We start from the raw sequence: 20,898 nt of genomic DNA, 5'->3' as shown, positions 1-20,898 counted from the left end.
AAAAAAAAAAAAAAAGCAGGCACATCTCCTATTGATCAGCATCCCCTGCCACTCAACCTGGGGTCTGAAACAGGGGATTGGATACAGGGATGTTTGTGGGCTCACCCTTTGGACCATGCTGGTGCTGATAGAGGATTTTCCTGGCTGCTGCTGTGGCTGGATTGCTGTTCCTGAGTGGGATGCTGCAGGAATTACCCCAGGGACAGAGCAAGGCTCTGCCATGTGCCACTCTAGAGGACACAGTCCCTTGTGTGTCCCCTTGGTCTTAAAAGAGATGTCCCACTGCTACTCCCAGTGCATTTTCATCCCTTCTGGCCCAGAAAGAACAATGGTACAGAGATGCCTTGGGCTGCTTTTGGGGCATCTTTAGTCTCTTTAGTGTTTTTTCTTGGGTGGTGTTTGAAGCTTGCTGAGGATGCTGCCCTCATGCTGCACAAGGAAGGGATTTTTATTTTTTTTTTCCAGCCCTTCTCTTACATCTTTCAGGAGGAAACTCCTGAGAGTTTGAAAAGAAATATCGACCTTGACCTTTTCCTTCTGGAAAATTTTGGCTCCTGGTGGAGGTGTCTGTGTGTCTGGAAGCCACGGGCTGGGCAGAGGGTGCTGGAGCCTCTCAGAGCTCTGGGTCCAGGGCTCTGATTTTTTTCTTTTTTTGGGCAGCACTGAGCTGTGGGAAGGCTCTGTGGTGGGCTGGTACCTCCTGCAGCTTTGGGATCTGCTGGAATGTGACTGCCCTGATGCACTTGGCTCTGCTTGGGCTGCTCAGAGGGTTTGTCCCTGCCCTGCAATCCCTTGGTGTCTTTTGGAGACCCGTGGGATTGGTGCCACCCCCAGTTTGGCACAAGGGGAGCCAGCCAGGGCAACGGGGAGATGCTGAGCCACGTGGGAGAGGAAAGCTCAATTCCTTGTGTCTCACTTCACCACATCCCCCACCTCCTCCCCCCAAAAAATCCCCCAGAAGCGACGCAAGGAAGAGGGAACCACCTCTTCCCTTTCCAACCCTGAGGATGGAGGAGACCCTACCCCTGCTCTGCTCATTGGGATGCAGCCCCCTCCTCTTCCTCATCCCCCCACCATGCTGGAGGCCCCTTCAGCCCCATGCCCTCCCAGATGTCAGGGAGCCAGACAGGCTGCCCCAGCCCAGCTCCCAGCCCCAAACAATGGGACCATTGAGGGACTGGAGCTGAGGGTGAGCCTGGGCCAGCCCGGCTGTGGGCTGGGGCTGGGGAGGACAGCTGAGCCCTCTTGTTCCACCCTGGCTGAGTTACAACCCCAAAATAGGCACCTGGTGGCCATTTGGAGGCTTGGACCTCTCTGTCTGGAGGCTGCAGCTTGTTTGGCAGTGGGGATTTTGTGGAGTATTTATGGCTTGGAAGGGGGAAAGGAAGGAGGGAGCCTGGAAGTTGTGTGAACTTATTTTTTATTTGTTTTTTTTGCTGTTAAAAGGGCAGGACTGCTGGTATTTTTATCCCCACACCTTCCCGGAGGTGCTTACTCTTCCTCGTGATCCAGACACCTCCATCAAGGAGCCAGAGGCTCATCCTGCAGCTGCTGTGATGCCTGGGCAAGGGGGACAAGGGACAGAGAGGAGGAAAACCCCGTGGTGAGCTCCCAAAAGCCCTGATCCGTGGTGAGTGAGAGGGATGGGGAGATGCTGCTGGCAGCAGCTGGTGAAGGTGAAACCTTCAAATAGGAGGTGTTTGCCCATCTCCATGTGCTGTCCTCACTGGTCCTGGGCTCCTTCGTGGCTGCCAGAGCCACCTCCTGCCCCGTGGGGTGTTTCTGGGTGTCTGCAGACAGCTCTTCCCCCTCCTCCCTCACCATTCCCCCTCCCAGCCCCTTGCCTGGAGCTGAGCTGGGTGCTGCCTGGCTCTTGTAGCCACCGAGCATCTGCTGAGCCCAGTGACTCCAAAAATTCTGCCTTTTCCATAGCCACGTGTGGATTTGAGGGCTGGAGGTGAGGTGGGTGTGGAGGTGGCCGTGGTTTGAGCCTTGCTGGTGGGAGCAGGGGTTGTGTCTGCCTTGGGAAGGGGTGAAATTCCTGTCCATCAGCTCCTTGACAAACTGGGCCCCTCCAAAGCTTGCCTGGGGAGGCAGGGGTGTTGCTGCCAGCACCACCAACATGAAGACTCTTCCCCAGCACAGCCAGAAACAGGATTTGGCCTCTTTATATGGTGCAAAAAGCACTGAAGGATTAGGTGAAGGAGCCCTGGGTGCCCATCTCGACAAAACTCAGGACAGCCCAAGACGAAGCTTTGCAGCAGAATCCTCCCAGTTCCCTCTCCCACCTCCCCCGTGCTGGAAAATTCACTGGCAGCTCTGCCAGGGGCCAGCCAGCCCTCAGCCTGGAGATGAAACCCCTCCTGGTGCTGCTCCCAGCCCACCCTGCCAGGTTTTTTTGGGAAAAAAACACCTCAATCCCTCCACCTCACCCCTCTCTCCAACCTGAGCACGGTTTGGAGTCGTTTTGGTGGAGCCTTGCCTGGTCCCTACCTGTGCCTGTGTCTGAGCATCCTATTCCCCCCCTCCTTTCCCCAAAACGGAGCCTGCGCGGTGGATGCGGTTTCTATGGTTACCGCAGCTCCCGGGCCCGGGAAGAGCAGTTGGATGCTGGAGCTGGCAGGACCCGACGTCTCCCTCTGGATCAGCCAGAAACTTGACAGGGAGTTGGTGTGTGAGGGAGAGGCAGAGGGCAGGACAAAGAGAAGCAACCCAGGAGAGAAACCTGGAGTCTGCTGGGATGCCCCCAGCAGGTTATCCCCTGAACAGGCTTCAACCAGGAATAAAAAAAAAAAAAAAAAAAAAAAAAGGGGGTGGAGGGGAATAAAGGATTGTGAGAAAATTGCAGTTCTGGTGCTCGCATGAAGGTGACATTTGTTGTAGCTTCTCTGAAGATTCAGGGATCTGCACACATGGAAGTTTTAACTGTTGCCAGAGCCTGACTCTTCTCCCCACGTTGTTTTCTCCCAGCCCTTCTTCCCTCTCATTCAATCCATTAAGGTGATGATGATGATGATGATGAGGAGGAGGAGGAGGAGGAGATTTCCCTATCCACACAGGGTTCCTCCCCGTGCCCATTTATCCTTATCCTATTGGTTAAGCTACAAAATTCAGGGCATGTTGAAGCCCTCACCCCACTGAGGGATGGTGGCACTGGGAACCAAGGGAACTTGGTTTTTGGCAGAGTTTTTCCCCATCACCACCTGGCTGCAGGGGCTGTGCTGGCAGCTCCTGGTGGATGTGAGCACCAAGCTCAGGGTTGGCAGGGGGTAAAAACCCAGCTGGGTGTCTGCTTGGGGACCTTCCTCTTGTCTGCCCCAAATCCATCTGGTGCCTACGAAATTGGGTTCAACCTCACAGGCTGGACTTGCAAATCCTTCTCTTTTCCAGCTTGGCTGCTTTGCCTCCTCTAAACTCCTGGCAGCCAGGGCAGGGCCTCTGAAATGTGTTTGCTGTAATAGACATCCTGATCCCTGCTGTTATGGGCAGGGTGTGGGGACAAGGAATGAAAATAATTAGACCAAAGGCTTGGGTGATGAAGGGCCCTCATCCTGACCTGCTTGGAAGGTAACTGGGAGCACAGGTCTCCTCCCAGTGCTTCCCAGGTGAGGAAGGCTGCTCTGGGTGAGCCCTGAGCCAGTCAGACTGGCTCTGCCATCTCCCTGGGGCAGCTCTGAGCACTCCAGCTCCATCAGATGAGGGGTTGCAATGGGTTACAGCTGGCCCTGGCTCCAAGGGGAGAGGGCAGGCAGAGAGGGGAAGGATTTGCAGGGTTCTGGTTATCTGCAGGGCTGGAAAGCTGCAGGAAAAAAAATCACTGAAAAGCCTGGAAACAGCACCAGGAGTTGTGCACTGTCTGGAGCCCTCAGCCTCTGGGGTGGAGAAGGTTTGGAGGATGAGAATGAGACCCCTGGGCTTGCAGCAGAGATTTTTGGTGCCCAAAGCAGCACTGCCTGGCCCTGCCTGTGCTGTACGTAGGGACAGGGGTGACAGGGACAGCATGGGTGGCAAATGTCATCCACACAGGGCCAGCCTTGCCCTCCCTGCAGAGGGGAGAGGTGGTGGTGGCTGGGGAGATGTTGCATGACTTTTCCCAAGCTGTGGCCTAGTTTTGAGGGAGTTGCTGCCCTTCCCTGCCCTGTCCAGCCCTTTCCCCTTGCATTCCTGCCCTCCACTGGGTCTCCTTATTGGGCTGAGACCTGATTCACCCAGGCAGGATACCCTGGACTGGTTGGCTGGGCAGGTTCCCAGATCTTGGCAAGGTTGAGGATGCTTCTTCAGTGGTGTGGTTGCAGATGGAAAGTCTCTCTCTGCCTTAGGTGCATCTGTGTCTGCTGTTGGATGAGGACTCAGCACCTGTGGGTCCTCAGCTTTTCCCTCTGCAAACCCTGGACTGGGGTTCAGTGGGGTTCAGCTCTGTCTTGGGAGTCCCCATGTCCCATCAGAGCATCTGGAGGTGGTGTCTGTGACAGCACTGGGCATTGGGTAAGAAAAGCTGGTCAAGAGTCATCAGCTTGTGTACCAAAAGCATTCAACAAATTTTGGGATCAAAATAGTCTCATTTTTCTTGATTCATCATGATTTTTGGGGGGAGGCTGATGGAAGCAAAGGCAGAAATGAGCTTCTGCCTGGTTGAGCTTTGTCTCTTTTTCTCCTGCCAAGGGTGAGGGAGCTGCTGATCCTGGGATATCTTAGTGGCAAAAGTTGTTGAGCAGAGAAGCTGATGGAGCTGGTGTGGTCCCAGAGTAATGCTGAGGGAGCTGTGTTTCTGCAGGGGGTGCCTTGGAGGTGTCTGTGGGGAGGCTGCAGCAGTGCTGGATGCTTTGCTGGTGCAGGACCTGCAGCTCTGCCTCGCTCATCTTGGGTGGGATCAGTCTTTGCAGGGAGGTGGTGAAGCAGAGCAAGAGGCAGGAATTGCCCCCAGGCCCTGCAGCACAGACCACCTCTGCTGGGCTAGTGATGGCCCCAGCAGCCAGCACCTTCCTCCCCTGGCAATTCCCAGACCACAACCATCAGCAGAGATGTGGTGGGGAGGCAGAGGACGAGGTGTCTGCAGGCCCCCAGCTCTCTGAACCACCCCAAGCCTTCGGTTGCTGGGACTTGCAGCTGCCTGAGCTGTGTTTACCCTTCCCCAATCCCTTTTCTCCCTTCTCCCCAGGCAGGTTGAAGCCAGACAAGAAAGGGCAGATGTGGCTCCCCCTCTACAAGTCACAGCAGGTGAGCTGGGAGCTGCTTGGCACGCACACCCGAGCCACCTGGTGAACACCATTCTGTGCAGGCAGGAGCAGGGCTGGGCAGCTGGCCAGGGGCTGCGTGGGAGCAAGGGGCTTGGGGGATGCTTCAGGGAGAGGGAAGAACCCCAGTGAGGATCCTCTTCCTGCAGGCATCAATCCCAACCACTCCCAGTCTGGATGGGAGGCTCACGACAGCTTTTGGAAATGGAGCATCAGGCCCTGAGTTTTGTCTCTTTCTGCTCGTTTCTCCTCCTCCTCCTGCCTTACACTTTGCAGAAGGGAACCTCAGGAGAGCTGGGTCTGGCTGGGAGGAGGGGATGGCAGGCACTGGGGCAGTGAGCAAAGCTTTTGGCATCCCTGGGGCTGGGTGGGAAGTGCCATGTACTCAGCCCTGGGGAGGCCACAGCTTGAGTCCTGTGTCCAGTTCTGGGCCCCTCAGCTCAGGAAGGAGATTGAGGTGCTGGAGCAGGTCCAAAGGAGGCAACTGGGCTGGTGAAGGGATCCAGCACAGATCCTATGAGGAGAGGCTGAGGGAGCTGGGGGTGTTGAGGCTGGAGAAGAGGAGGCTCAGGGGAGACCTCATCACTCTCTCCAACTCCCTGAAAGGAGGTTGGAGCCAGGGGGGGGTTGGGCTCTTTTCCCAGGCAACTCTCAGCAAGACAAGAGGGCACAAGAGGTCTCAAGTTGTGCCAGGGGAGGTTTAGGTTGGACATTAGAAAGAATTTCTTTACTGAGAGGGTGCTCAGCCATTGGAATGGGCTGCCCAGGGAAGGGGTGGATTCTCCATCCCTGGAGATATTTCAAAAGAGCCTGGATGTGGCACTCAGTGCCATGGGCTGGGAACCACGGGGGGAGTGGATCAAGGGTTGGACTTGATGAGCTCTGAGGTCCCTTCCAACCCAGCCCATTCTGTGATTCTGTGATTCTATGATTCTATGATTCTATGATTCTATGATTCTATGTCTGCTCCTGGTCCAGCTCGTGTGTCCCTGGCTGAGCAGGACCCAGGCTGGTCCCCCAAAAGAGCTGTGTCCTGGCTTGACATAGAAACTGGAGGGCATCCCATCCCCTGGAGAGGATCACACCTCCCACACCACCCCTGTGCTTTCCTTGGGTTTCAGGGAGGCTCTGTGGGCAGCAGGAGGAACCCCTCAGAGCTGGGTTCAGCTCTTCTGTCTGCAGGAAAGCTACCTGGGAAGTAGCCCCTTATTCTGAAAGAACAAAAGTTGTACTGAAAATATAAGGCTTTACCCTCCAATCTTTTTTTCCTTGTCACAAAGGAGCCATGGTCACTTCTGTTGATGGAAACAAAACCTCGTTTTAGTTCCATGTTCTGAGAAATGTTTGAAATACCATGGAGAACATCTCTGAATTGGTTCTGAGCCCAGCCAAAGGGCAGGAGCTCTTGATTGATTTATATTTCAAACCTCTCTCACCCCACTCCTCCTCCTGGAGCTCTGAAGCCCCAAAGTGCCCTAGCTCCAAGGAAGGGGATAGTTTGCACTTGGGATATTTTGGCTTAAATTCAGGGCTGGTTTTGTGTTTGCTTGAGGCAAATGTGATTGGGCTCCTTTTGGTGTCACTTTGCTGCTCCCAAATCAGTTCTTGGAGAAACAGTAAGAAGCTGAACATGTACATACATCTCCAGAGCACTTGGGTATTTCCAAGTGATGCAACTTCAGATTCCTTTCCCACCCCCTCCCCTTCCCCTTTGCTTCAAAACCCTTTTTTTGGCCTCAAAGATCAGCTTGGTGGTGTTTTGGTTTTTTTTTTTCTTTTCTCATTGTTACAGACGACTTGAGGCAGAGCCTTGCCTGGTGGGAGGAGGTGGTGCAGGAGGATGGTTGGGAAAGGAGATGCTGACCCTTTGGGGAGACCTCGTTCCAACCTGTGACTCTGGGACCAACTCTGTAATTCTCCCAAGGTCAGGACCCATCAGCAGGTGAGAAATAATATCAGATATTTCCACGCTCATGGATCAGACTGGGGAACACACAGTTTCACACATGAGACCTGTTGCCTTTCCCTGAGGAGCCCTCCTGATCCCTGTGTTAAACCAACAGTTTTAAAGTCATCCCCTGCTTAAATGCTCCATGAAACCTGGCAGTTGTTTGCTGGGAATTCCTGGCTTCCCACCTGACCATCCCCTTGAGCTCCAACACAGCTTCTCCCTTCCTGCTCAAGGGGATGCTCTGCTGTAAGGTTTTGCTTTGCTTTCACCCAGGCTTTTTCTCCCCACACCCTGCTGCTGAACCTGAGCTGGGAAACCAGCTTGGGGAGGGACCCTGCAGGTTTCTCTCTTCTTCCAGCCCTGTAATCAGCTGGCAGGGATGTCAAACAAGACTTGTCCCTGTAGATGAAGTCATGCTCGACATCGCCGTAATTAATCCGATTCCTCGAGGTCGTGGTTGGAACACAACCTCATTGTCTGGGGGAGGCAACGCCCTCTGGATCTCCTGGTGTTTCCTTGGAGGTGGAGGTACTCTGGGAAACCTGGGAAGCAGCTGAGGCTTCCAACCCTTCATTCTCCCACCCGTTCTGGAGGCACTGGGAGAGTGGTTGGGGGTGCAGTGGAGCTGTGGGGGTTCTGCTGCCCATCCTCCTGTGCAGCTGGGTCTCCCCAGGAAAGGCAAATGGAGTAAAATCTTTGCTGCTGGGAAAAAAAAAGGCAAGTTGGGAAGGCTGAGTCCTTTGGTCTACTCTAGAGGGGTGTGAGGTTGGAATGGTGAGCTCAGAGAGGGCAAGGAGAGATGGTTTCCTATCCACAAAAATCTTACAAGAAAAATCCTGTCTCCCACTGCATAGGACAAACCCTTCTGAAATAACCTGTTAGAAATTTCCAGTGGGGCTCAGGCTTCCTGAGTTCTTTTCTGGAATAATCAGTGATGATGTCTGTAGCCCTTGTGTGGGTTGAAGGGACCCAAGTTTCACCCCCTTGATGTTTTACATGGGCCTGACGTGGTTTGCTGGCCCTGAAGGTTCCATCCTCCACCAGACAGACCTTGGTGGATGTTTCCTGGGGTCCCAATCCTGGGAATCTTGGGCTCATGTTGTCCCCACTGGCTCTGCCCCTTGTGAAGAGGGACATGTGGTGGAAGGGATGGGAAACCCCAGTGTCTGGGTTCTCTATTTCATCAGCTTGGAGACAGTTTTATTTATCCTTGCACAAGCAAAACCCTGCTCTTGGAGCCCTCAGGCTGACTGGGTGGTGTTGGGCCCCGATTTTTCCAGCTGCCACACTCCTAAAGCCTTCAGGGGGAAGGAGTTTGGGCTCCCTGCTTGCAGAGAACAAGAATCCCAGTGCTGAGGCCTGGATGTGGAACAAGCTGAGGGTTTTGTTTCCCAGCTCCATCCGTGGCAGCGTGGCTAAAGGCAGAGGCAGATTTCAAGGCACGGTCGTTTTAACTACACTGAGAACGTCTGATTCCAGGCATGCTTATTTCACAGATTTTAGTTGCACATTTCCTGGGCAACAGTTTTGCAAATGGAATCCTGCAGGTAGGCTTTGGGGGGCCGAGGGCTGCGGGTGCAGCTGGGGGAAGGTTTGTTAAGCAAAAGGAACACGAACCCCCCTGCGCCCTGGGGGTTTGGTGTTTTTCCCTCTGCAAATTAAGAGCTAAAAAATGTCTGGGACCAATATTTGGGGATGGAGTGGGAGGAAAGGGAGATTTTAAAGTCCTGGTCAAGTTAAGGGGAGCGTTTTTATTTATGGGCTGTGAGTTTGCTTTTGTAGCTTGGCTCTGGTTTGTTTGCAGGGAGCAGGGTTTGGCTCCCCCAGCCTTCAGCAGCAGCAAAGCTGGAGCCGAGCAGCCCTGGGTGCTTTATCTCTTGCTGGGCCTGTCCTCTTGCCTTTAAGTCGGTCAAATTTTGGAGCTCTGACTCAGCCTGAACTTTCGGTGGCTTTTGCACCTGGAGATTTAAATATCTGTCTTCAGGGGAGGTGAACACCAAACGGCATCCCCACTCCCAGCTCTTGCAGACGTTGCCTCCCCCTTTACCCCCTCCAGCTGTTGATTATTTCCCTCCCGCTGCCACCTCCTCGCCTGAGTCAGAGGAAGGGGACGCGAATGCTCCCACCTCAGACTCATCAGTACCAAGTCTGGCAACCTTTTCCTTCCAGCTTCTGGGAAAAAGGGGGGTTTAGGCAAAGCTGCCCAGGAGGAGAGCCCCAAGAGCTGTTCCACCGGCACCGTGGAGCCTCCGGCAGAGGGGAGCAGCTGAAGGAGCTGCCCGGGGTGGCAGCGGTGTTGATAAGATCGGGACCCACCCGAGGAGAGCACAGCTCCCCACGCCGTAAAGTGCAAGGTTGGGACCTTTCGCTGCTGCTGAGTCGCCTCTGCACCCACCGAGTTCACCCGGAGTTCAGGGTGCTCAGCAGCTCCCAGGCGTGGGGTCCTGCGAGCCGCCGGCATCAGGTTTGGTAGGAGCTGTGCCCAGGGATAAAAAAGGCTGGGACTGCTGCCCGGTGGGCTGGGCGAGTCTCTTTGGGTGCCTCCTGACAAGTTTTGGAGGCCCAACCTACTCCAGTGCTAAAGGGAATCCAGCGGAGCCAGCTGCCGAGCTGCGAAGCTCTTCTTGGGATGAGAAGCTGGCTAAAAAAAAAAAAAAAAACAAACCCAAAAAACCCCCAAGCAGCCTTTAAAAAGGAGTAGCTGTAAGAAAAACAGAGTCCCAGAGGAGGTGGAGCCTCCATCCACCCCTCTTTGGTGCTGGAGGGGGGGCTGGGAGCGAAGCACCCATCGCACCCCGCAGGGCTCTGTGCTGGGGACGGTCCCATCCCCGGGGCTGCAGCCGGGGAGGCATCGCTGCTCTGCCAGCTCCCTCTTCCCTGCCTTTCATCTCTCTTTCCTCCTCCCCTGGCCCCCCGCGTCCGTTCCCCGCCCCGGCCTCAATCCATCTTGAAAAAAATCTCAAGGCAAAAATCCTGCTAAATCGGGAGATTTTCACCCAGCTGCTTCCCTGCCCTCCCCGGGTCTCTCGCTCTCCCTTTGCTGTTTCTGGCCTGCTGGGTTTTGTGTTTCAGTTGTTATAAATAAAGCTCCAGGCACTGATTTGGGTATACAATGACACCTTGTGTTATTAGACAGCACAGGACAGACTTTGCAAGGGGAATCTCTGCCCTCCCTCCCTCCCCTCTGCCTGTGATCTGCGGGCAGCCCGGGATGGGGCTCTGGGGCTGCAGGTGCCTCCCTGCCTGCTGCCTAAAATCACAACCCCCAGGAAAAAAAAGAAAAAAAGAAATAGGATCTCAGCCCTTGCTTGGACCTGAGTTTAAAAACAGGTGGTAAAGGGGGAAGTTTTGCATTTGAAGAAGGGAGCCTGGTGGAGGGCGCTGAGGAAAGCTTGGGGTTTTGTGCCTTGGAAAAGTGGGGGGGAGTGTTTGCTGGGGTGAAGTTAGGGGTAAATGTTGTCACCTGGCACATCAGCCCTGCTGGGGGGGGTGTGTGTGACCTGAGTGGTCCCAAATTGCCCTTTGCTGTGGTGCTGGGCAGGATTTTACCCCTCAGCTGTGCTGCCCGGCCACTGGGTACCTGGAAGAGATGGGGTCTGAGCATCTTTCCTCCCCCATCCCATCCCATCCCATCCCATCCCATCCCATCCCATCCCATCCCATCCCATCCCATCCCATCCCATCTTCACTCCCCTGGAAGGAATTTGGCCACCCCATGTCAGCTGCTCTCTTGTCCCTTCGCCTCCCCCCAGGGACATGGGGAAACTGAGGCAGCTGTTGGGCCCCATGTGCCTCTTTTTTGGCTTCTCCCTTGGCATTTTTTCCCTTGTTTTGATTGCAGCAGCAGGTGGAAGGGCAGCACCCACTAAGAAAGGAGGGAAAGGCAGCAAATAAATAGGGTGATGGCTCACAAGGTGTCAGGGCAGCAAGTCTTGGGCTGTGGGCTCAGCCTTGCCCTGCTGAGGCTCAAGTATTGCTCTATTTTCTTCTCTTGAATATTTTAAATTTTTTTTTTTCTCCCCAGCTTTAAATAAGAGAGGGAAATGCTGTGAATTTCTGCTTGGGGCATCCAGCCCCAAAATGCAGTCACCTAAAGCTGGGCTCACCCAGCCCCATTGCTGATCCCCTGAGAACTCCTTTGCCTCAGGACCTGAAGGAGATGTAAAGCTGATACCTGGGTACAGGACCCCAGAGCAGCTCCTCTGAGCTCCTCCTGTGTTTTACCACTCATCTTCTCCCTGCAGGGACCTGGAACCAGGTTCTGGGTGCCCAGATTGTGCAGTCTTTGAGGCAATGATGGAAAGGCAGATAAATAGAAGTCCAGAGTTAGGAAGCTTGGCCTCTCATCAGGGCTGTGCTGACTTATCCAGGTTATTTTCATTCTTTTAAAGACTTTTAGAAGTGGGGGTTTTGGTCATGGTTCTCATTATTACAATTTTGAACAGTGGTTGAGAAGTCAAAGATGGAAAATTCCCTCTTGGAAACTGCTTCTCTGGGGGGTTTTTTTGTGTTTTAGCTTGGTTGGTTTGGTGTTTTGTTTTTTTTTTTGCATTTCCTTTCTTCTCTGTCACCTCTGGGTTTGGGCTGGGAGGAAGGGGCACCCCAAAACCTCTTTCCAGCCAGCCAAGTGATGCTTTGCACTCGCCAGCTGTCATCAGGGCTGGAAAAGCAGACTGAGATTGCTGCTTGCAAATTGCCTGTCCAGATTCCTCCTGTGCAGTGCCATTGGTGCCAGGATAGCTGCTGGTCCCCCCTCTCCCCCATCCTCCCCACCTCTCAGCAAAGAAAGATCATTTAGCACCAGGGGGTTGGGGTTTGTGGGTTCTGTTCCTTCAGTTTCTGGAGATGGAGACGTAAGGAGAAAGTATTAAATACCCTCTTTTTGTGGTTTTTGATGCCCATGTTACTTTATAAGGTAAATAACCCAAAATAACCAATAAAATTCCAACTCTGCACCTTTATAAAGTAATGCAGATATTTAACATATGCAGTAAAGCTGCTATTCCAGAGCCCTAGGCCTGCTTTAGTAGCTATAACAGGAGTGAATAAGATCTTTTCCTGCTTTTATTTATACACATATAATATCAAATATTACTGAGTTTTTGCTTGTTAATGTTAGCCAAGGGGGATAGGAGAAATAAAAAGGGATTTTGCAAACATATCAGGGGAGAAGAGCAAAAAGTAGGCCCATTAATAAATGAGGGAGCTGAATTCAGCAATGATATTGAAGTGCCTGAGTTACTGAGCTGCTTTTAAAATCAGGCCCTGGTAAAATCAGTGGAGACAATTAGGAGACCTTGTCAGATCCAATCAGGGGCTCCTAACTAGAAAAGCAGCCCATGAGGGAATAGAGAGGCCAAGAAGAAGAGGGGAATGAAGGCAGTGGCAGCTGAAGCCAGAGGAAAGGGCTCCCTTTGGATCCCTGCTGGGATGTGGGGGGTTTGGGACATCCCCTGGAGATCCCTGGATGGAAGGAAGATGCTGTGAGAGTGCAGACTGAGTGATGGGGAGCACCCAGCACCCATCCAAGGTTCTGACTCAGCTCCAGCTTCATTTAGGAGGTCACATCCTGCCTGCTGGGGTTTTGCTCAGTGTGGTCCATGTTGGTGTTCACAGCCCAGAGATCTTGGTGAGCTCGGTCAGATGGGAGGAAGACAGAGAAACCAAGGAGGAAAAAAGTACAGAGAAGACCTGGGAAGCTGTAAGAGGGCAGAAAGGACCCTACAACCTCCAAAATGGCAAGTGGAGCAGAGATTCTGAGGGAAAGAGCTTCTTCCAGAACAGCTGAAGAGTTGGAAGACTTGGAGTAAAGGTCACCAGAGGACTGGTGAGTGCAGTGTAAGCACTGGTCAAAATGGGTTTGGTAAGGACCCAGGTCTGAAGCTGGGTGATCACAGAAAGGCTGAAACCTTCTCTTGTGCAGACCTTGTGTAAGTGCAAGATCTGATGTTTGATTTTTTTAAATTTTTTTTTTTTTGGGGGGCAACAAATGCTGTGGCCTTGTGTCAGGCAGCCCTGGAGATGCTACCCTGGTTCTTTCTATCTCATTGTACTCACAGCACTGGTTTCCAGTGCCCAAACCTGGGCCATCTGAGTGTAATCCCAGTGGGAAGGGGTTTGGAGGAAAGCACTGGAGTGACACAGAGCCTGAGGGAGAAGTGTGGGAGGAGAGGTTGGAAGAGTTGAGGTGCTGGGTGCTTTGCAGGGGTGTCTGGGGTGTGGGTGCAGTCCTGGGCTCAGTGATGTGTGGCAGAGCCCCTCATCATTCTCTATAAAAGAAGGGTGTGAATGCAAGGAGAGAGGCTTGGGGGTGCTGAGCCTTTAAAATTCCAAGCTAAGGTGGGAATATGATTGAATTGCACAAAGGAGAATAGAGACTGAATAGTGGTTAAAAAAATAAAAAAAAAAATAAAAATAAAAACAACCAACCAAAGGAGCCAGCAGCAAGAAAGAGACTCTCAAGTGAGAGGTTGGCAGTGCCAGGTTTGAATTGTTTACCAGACAATTATGGGAAGCTCTTGGACTGAAAGATGCTTTGCAGGAACGTGGGGAAGGGGCAGCTTTGCACCAGCCTTTTCTCCTTGCTTGCCTTGGATTCCTTTGGCTAAATTGTTTGGCATGGGAGGAACTGGTTCTGGTGGAGCTCAGCCAGGCTTTGCATCTGTGTGGAGGGTGGAAAAGCTCCCTTGGAGTTCCCCAACTCCTCCTGGATGGGAGGCAGGTTGGTTGGTTGGTTTATTTTGGTGCAGAAGGGTGGGATTTGGGATCTGAGCTTCATTCCCACCCTCTGGGCTGTGAAGTAAATATCTGCATCTCCATTCCTTGGCTCTCCCAGCTCTGGGATGGGGGATGATTCCCTTCCCCTCCTCCTGAGGTCCCATCCAGTGCCTGCTCCAGTCACTGGGGTGGCTTCTGCTCCCCTGGCCATGTGCTGGGTTGAGCTTTCTTGTGGGAGGGGAAAACTGGGAGAGTGGAGCCCAGATCTCCATAAAAACCTCCTTCCTCCTGACTGCCTAAACCCACCTGCTGAAAAGGTTTGAAGGCTGCTGGATAAGCTGCTTCTGAGTGCTGAGTGCTTCATTTGCTACCAAAAAATTTCAAAGAGGAGAACTGGTGAGGTTGAAGAGATTCCCCTGGAAAAGGAAAACCAAGGAGGGATAATTTCTTGATTATATTTTTTTTAATATCATTGTGAGGATCCTTAGAAGTAGAGCAAGACAAGCAACCTTTTCTCTGGGGCATGAGACATAATCATGATCCCCATGGGGCTGGAGCTGGGGTTGCCAGTGCAGGGGGGAGCCCTAGAGAAGTCTTTGTAAGGTTGGGGAGCTGCATCCCAGCTCTGTAACTTTTACTGGGGTGTCACAGGGGTTGCAATTGCCACACTCAACCCTTCCCTCAACTTTATTCCATCCCTGCTCCTCTTCTTCCTCTTCCCCTCTTTGTTTAATGCATTTTATGCTGTGGCTTCCCTGCATGCAGGTTTCCTTCTTCCTTCTCCTTCCCTCCCTGAATGTCCCTGAGCTGTACCCAGTGACCCAGAGCCAGCGTTGCCCATGGGGAGTTTGTCCCCATCCTGGGCACTTCTGAGGCTCAGTGGCTTTTTTTTTATTCTCCACCACGTGACTGAAGTTTGTGTGAAGCTCTTCTGGTTTAAATCTAAAATATGCATTTGAGGGGTGGGAGGAAGAGAGGCACAGAGACCTCACTCCTCCAAGCCCAACCCATCCCTGCTCTCAGGCTCCTTCCAAAAGGAAAGGCAAAAACCAACCCGACCCTGGTTTCTTCCAAGTCTCATGATTTCCAGCAGAGCCTTTTGGGCTGCTCCACAGGGGCTAAACTTTTGGGGGATACAAATTTCTGGTGGTTTGGACCCCTGGATTGCCTCCCAGAAGCCATCAGAGCAGCATCTTGGCCATGCACACTGCAGCCTCACGCGTGCCCACTGGATGGGTTGGAAGCATCAGCTGAGCTTGGTCTCTGTGTGGCTGTCCTGCCTTCCACTGCCTCCTCTTTTTGGGTGGCCCCACCTGGGAACCAGGCCATGCCAGATGACAAGTTCTGGACTTGCAGAACCACTGAAATTTGCTAGATTTGGCCCCTTTTCTCTCTTTTGGGACCTGGCTGGATGGGTGCAACCTGGAGAAGTCCCAGCTCCCCTGCTAAGGAGTGAGTGGCTCTTTCTGTCTCACTTGAGTTTCCCAGAGATGACAGAATCCCTGGGTGGCCCCAAAGGACCTGCCTGTCCCTTTTTTCACCCTGCTGAGCACCCGATCTAGGAGTCCACTCAGGAGCCCAACCTCCTGCCCTGCTCCCTGCTCCAGCCCCGGCTGCTCCGGGAGCTGCCTGGTGAGCCGGGGAAAAAAAGAGGCTGCAGCAAAAGATGGAACAAACAGAATTTTTTTTTGCATCTAGAGGGGGAAGCACAGAGCTAAAAATAAAACGGGAAGATCAGTATCTGTCAGGCTGACGGCGGATTGGCTCTGTGGAAATGCATGTAATTACCAGGCTGTAGGTAGACATTTGCATGGAGCGAATAGCAAGCTACTGAGACAAGGTTATGCTTTAACCTTTAAGTCCCGAATCTGCTGGAAAACTAAGACAGAACTGCAGGAAATTAACGGAAATTAATCGAGCTGCTGTGACTCTGCCACATGTTACTCCTGTGTCTGTCACTTCGTGGCACCGAGGGTCCTGCTGCCCCTGCCCCCCCAGCTCCTGGAGGAGGGAGATGCTTTGGGAGCAAGTTTGTCGTGTGTGGGTCTCCTCCCTTGTTTGGGAATTCAGAGAGAGGAGCTGAGGGGTTTTTGTGGTCCCTGAGCTTCCTTCCCAAGCATCCTTTGAGTTGGCTCGAAGGAATAGGGGCAAAGGGACCTGTCCTAGGGGATGCTGCAGGGTTGGGCAATGGGTGCAGGTGAAATCCCAACTCTGCTGCTCCGTGGCTGCTGGCTTGGAGAGCCAGGAAAGGGGCCATGGGCAGGGGGTGGATATTTTGTTGAGAGCCAAAAGCCTGAGCTCTGTGTGCAGAACCCTGCAGGCACCATTCAGTGCTGAAATTCTTCAGATTAGAGCAAAAAAGGGGCCCTCAGTGTGTGTTTGTGGGGTCAAACACCCTGAGTGCAGAAGGGGTCCAGTGAAAAACACACAGAGGAACCAAACCCACGCCAGACAGAGCTCCTGTCCATGCTTCTCCATGCTCTTGGTCTCCAAGCTACCTGCTTACCCCCCAGAGACTTTGCTGTGCCCCTGCCCATCATCCCCAGGTCAGGCAGGGGCAGCTGGGGGGGGGGTTTGGTGACGGGAGGAGAGGGGGGGATGGAGATGCCAGGAGCATCATTCTCATTCCCAGCCGGCACAACCTCTGGAGCTGCTGAGGTTTGGGATGCAGGTGTGAGCAGCTGAGCCAAGCTGAGGATGGGAGGGGGAAAGAGGAGGCTTTGAAGTCCACTGTGACACCCTGCCTGATGTTGTCACCACGCTGCCATGAACTGGGGGTGTGGTTTGGAGAATCTCAGTGTTCCTGGGCTCTTTGCTGGTTGTGATGATGAGGCAATACTGGTTTCCAAAAATGCTGCCTTCTCCCCTTCAGCTTGGGGACAGTTTTGCCCACTGTTCCTTGGCTCAAGGTGATTCTGCTCCTGTTCCTTGAAGCAGAAGCTGAAAGTAGAAGCTGTGTGGAGGGGCAGCAGAGCAGGACCCAAAAGTTTAGGTTACCAGGAGCTCGAGCTGCTCTTCTGGCTTCCCATGAACATCTGAATGCAGTTCCAGGCTCTGGCCCTAAGCTTCAAACCAACCAATGGAGGAAGTGCCAATGGCATCAAAGGATGAATTTTGTTGTGACTCTGAGACAGTCCAGAGCATGAAGTCTGAATGAAACCTAGGAGAGCAATTTCAGCTGGTCAGGATGTGGGAAGGGTTGCCAATAGTCAGGGCTCTTGGCTTGGATCCTGGAATTCTGGGTTTGGTTCTTTGCTCTGAGCCCAGGTTCAGGTGCCCAGTCCTCAGCCCTTTGAGGAGTTTCTGCAGAAGGAAACTGGGGCTTTGTTTCTCTGCCTCTAGTGACCCAGCTGTGAAACACAGATAAGTGCTGCCTCACTTCTTGGGACACCCAGAGGACAAGAACATTGGAAACTGGAAAGGCTGTGAGTTTGCTGGCAACCTAGGATGTAGTTTAGGCATGAAAGGGATCAGTCTGCTGGATGAGACTGGGAAAATCTACATGGCACTTGTCATGGAACAACCCATCTTCTGCTGCTGTGCTCTTTTGGAAAATGGAAGGAACCCTCATACCCCCAAACTGGGCAGTGCTGGACCCCAAAAGGCAGCACTGCAAAGTTTGGGGGATGTTGTAACACCTGATGTGGAAGGTGCTCCCATGTTCCAGCATGGGATAAACCCCCAATTCTTTCTGCCTGGCTGTTGGCAGCTGGAAGATTGAATTGTTGGTGATCAAGGTTCAAGGCTTGGCTGCCCATGAGCTGAGTCCTTTTCATGCCTTTATCTGCTGAAAGAAAAAAAAAAAAAAAAAAAAAAGAGTTAAAACAGATCTGTGTTGGCTTCAAGGAAATTCTGCTTTATGAGGACTTTACAATGAGAGTGTTGTGTAAAAGGGACCTGAGGTTCAGATCTGCCATTGTGCTTTGTTCTTAACTCCAGCTGAGCCACCTGGACCTGTGCTGAAGGCAGCTCCATGACACCAACGTTGTCTTGAAATTGTCCTGGAGTCAGATCTTGGAAAACTTTCCCTGCCCAAACAGCACCCCACGCGCTGAGCTCTTTGGAAATCTTCCTTTGATGGTTTCTTCCCCACCTTTTTGGAAATCCCCCTCTTAGATGCTTTCCTGTTTGAACTCATTGTTTTTTCCAGCCCTTCAGCCAGTGGTGTTTTTAACTCAGGGTGCAGCCTAGGAAAAAAAAAACAAAACTGGAACACCTTGTCTTAACTACAGGCTACTCCTGCGTGCAAGATACACCTTGAAGAAAGCCAGTTGTGCCCCAAATCGTTTTTCTGGCTCTGTCAGTTGGCCTGATAAAAGCTGTGGCCTCTGCCTGCAAGCCCTGCCTGCCTCTGATCCATGTTCTTTTTGGTTTTTTGGATGTTGGTTCCCCATCAGCAAGCAGAAAGCAGGAGCCTCTTTGCAGCAGCACGAGGTGGAACTGAAGGCGGTCGGATCTTTAGGATTAGGAGAAGTTTGGGATAGGGTTTGGAGAGGGAGGTGCTGGCAGCAGGACTGGCCACCAGCTTTCCAATGTGTTTTTGTCAACCATACACCAGGAAAGGTTTGTCACCCTCACTTGTCCCTTGGCTGTAACAAGCTACTGGTTCCCACAGCCTTTACCATCGTTTTGTCACCTCCTTCCAGGGTTCCTGCTTTTGGCAACTGCTTGTGAAATCCTGGGAGAACCGAATGGTCCCTGGAGTCCCAGCCACAGGATTGTGCCCTGGAGTGGGGGAGGACAAGTGGAGGAGGCTCCAGCTCTGCTCACACCAAAGGAACACCCGTCAGCACCATGCTGAGGACCCTCCCAGTGTTGTTACCACCTCCAGCAACACCCACAAAGAAACCATCAGGTCGAGGTGCTGTGCCTGCAGCTTTGTGTTTAAATAACCAAACTTATTTATTCTTGGTGGCTTGTGGCACTTGTGTCTCACAACTGCTGGGTGCCCCTGGCAAGGAGCAGTGGAGCCTTTGCTGTCCCACCCAAGGTGTCCCCAGCTCCTTGCCTGCCCTTTGCATTTTTCCCTGGGGTCTTCCCATGGCTGCACCAGCACGGGGCTGTGCTCTGGATCTTCCCATCCTTAATCCAACCTGGGCACCAGGATCAGGTGCCACCACTTCAAACTCCTTGACAAGCCTGGGGAAAGCTCAGGTTTGACCCAAGGCACCCAGCACTTGGTCCTGGCCTGGGTTGTTGGGCGTCCTGGCAACTTTGACGCAGAGCTGAATTTTTTTTATTTTTTTTTTTTTTTGTGGAAATGAACCAAAAGAATGAGGGGAAGTGCTTTCAGACTCATTTTTAATGAAGATCCTGACGTGTGGGCAGATCCTTTGTCCAGATAGGAATTTATTTATGCCAGTGGCACCTTGCCATCCATAGAGCCACTTACACAGTTGGTAACGTGAGAGGATGGAGTACAAAAGCCTGAGAGATCAGGGGTTGGTTTTTCCTTCCCCTGCTCTTCGTGGGGTTGCACTGGCTGCTACCAGCTGGGGAAAGGGTGTCTTTATTTTTCCTGGAGTGTTTTTGGAGGAGCACTCAGCCCCAGTCTTCAGTTACACCTGAGGGACCATCGTGTGAGTGGTGTTGGTACAATGAACCCCTGAGCTTCACTGCAGTCAGGATGCTGGAAAGAGGATGAAAATCCCAGCTTTCATCTTTTGTCACAAGTAGTACCTGAAGGAATTTGTACTATTTTTACTGTTTGTTTTTGTTTCTCCCCTCCCCTTTTAGCTCTGCACCTTAGCTTTTTCGATGGGCCCTATCACTGGGATATCTCCACTTGGACTTTGAAACAGATGACTCAGCTCCATGGTTGTTTAGAATAGTTCAAAGTTATTTTTGCCATCCAGCCCCATTTTCTATCATCGTGTTGCTTCTTCTAAACAAATGGTTTCCTTTGGAATTAAAAAAAAAAAAAAAAAAAAAAAAAGTTTACGGAAACATTTCCGTGGGCCTTTGATTATTAATTTATTGTGAAGGGTCTAATTCTATTTTGCAAAAGGTAACGAAATCTTAATTTTAGAAACCTTACATTTGGAGGCAACTTCTGAACTGAGGCAGTTTCTTTAGCAGAGACTTTGGTGTGTGTGTTTCCTTTTAAATGGCAAATCTGCCTTTGGCTGCTGCTGTGTTATGTGGTTAATCCTGTTGGGCCTGATCTGATCAGACTGGTGCTGGAGTGAACCGACTGGAGCCTAATACTGGTGTGGGAGATCTGATCTTTACTGGGAGGGCAACGTGGCCCTGGGGCAGCCTGACACCCCCTGCCCCAGAGCTGCCCTGGGTTTCGGTCATCCTGCCTGGGCTGGGGGTTGGGCTTTGGTTTTTCCACTCATATTTAAAAAAAAAAAATTTAAAAAAAATTATATATATAAAGAAAAAGTGTTTGCTGTCACGTTGGGTCCATAAATGTCACTTTTAAGGTATTGCAGCTCTGTCTGGAGACTGCTCAGACCACTCTGGTTTCCAGGTGGGGTGGCACAGCCTTGCCTGGGGCATTTTTATTCCGTCCACATGGGCTGCAGTAACACTTGGGTGCTGCTTTGTCAGATGTGCTGGGTCTGGAGGTGACAAGCCACCTCCTCCTGCCCCAGCTCTTGGGGACAGATGCTCTGGTTGTGCCCTGCATGAGGCTGGGGGCTCCCAGGGGGGAGAGAACAAGAGATTTAAGAGAAACCAAATGAGAAAGGGGCTGGGAGTCAGCTCAGGGTGGGACAGATTGGTTTTCCCTGGGGCACCTAAGGGTGTCAATTGGCTCTTGATGGGTGCAAAGTGCTGTTTTTGCAGGGGGATTCACACCCCCTGATGGACCTGAGAGGAAAACCTGAGCCTCAGGGATTTCTCCTGGGGATGCTGATGAGAAACCCTCCCGGCCACCACCACCATTTCACACTGGGAATGGAGAAAACCCAAAATGCTGATTTCTGGGGTGCAGAATGAACTTGGCCAAGCTCTGGCTGTCCTTGGGACCCCCATGGGACCCCCATGGGA

The 20,898-nt window shown here is 52.3% G+C and overlaps 1 long non-coding RNA gene across 3 annotated transcripts; it reads left to right on the top strand.

Annotated features, from left to right (window-relative positions):
- Positions 1 to 846: 846 nt before the first annotated feature.
- LOC139806493 (uncharacterized) lies at positions 847 to 18,923 on the top strand. 3 transcript variants are annotated; one of them, XR_011730254.1, is made up of 5 exons: positions 847 to 1,630; positions 5,159 to 5,217; positions 7,027 to 7,176; positions 7,708 to 9,527; positions 18,549 to 18,923. It is a non-coding gene; the product is annotated as an uncharacterized lncRNA (long non-coding RNA). The 3 variants fall into 3 exon arrangements; XR_011730252.1 differs by lacking the exon at positions 18,549 to 18,923 and having other exon boundaries at positions 7,708 to 9,551; XR_011730253.1 differs by lacking the exons at positions 7,708 to 9,527; positions 18,549 to 18,923 and having other exon boundaries at positions 7,027 to 7,338.
- The last annotated feature ends 1,975 nt before the right edge of the window (positions 18,924 to 20,898 follow it).

This window comes from Heliangelus exortis, chromosome 22 (assembly GCF_036169615.1).
Source record: "Heliangelus exortis chromosome 22, bHelExo1.hap1, whole genome shotgun sequence".
Taxonomy (NCBI): domain Eukaryota; kingdom Metazoa; phylum Chordata; class Aves; order Apodiformes; family Trochilidae; genus Heliangelus; species Heliangelus exortis.
This window is presented reverse-complemented; position numbering and strand designations above follow the sequence as displayed.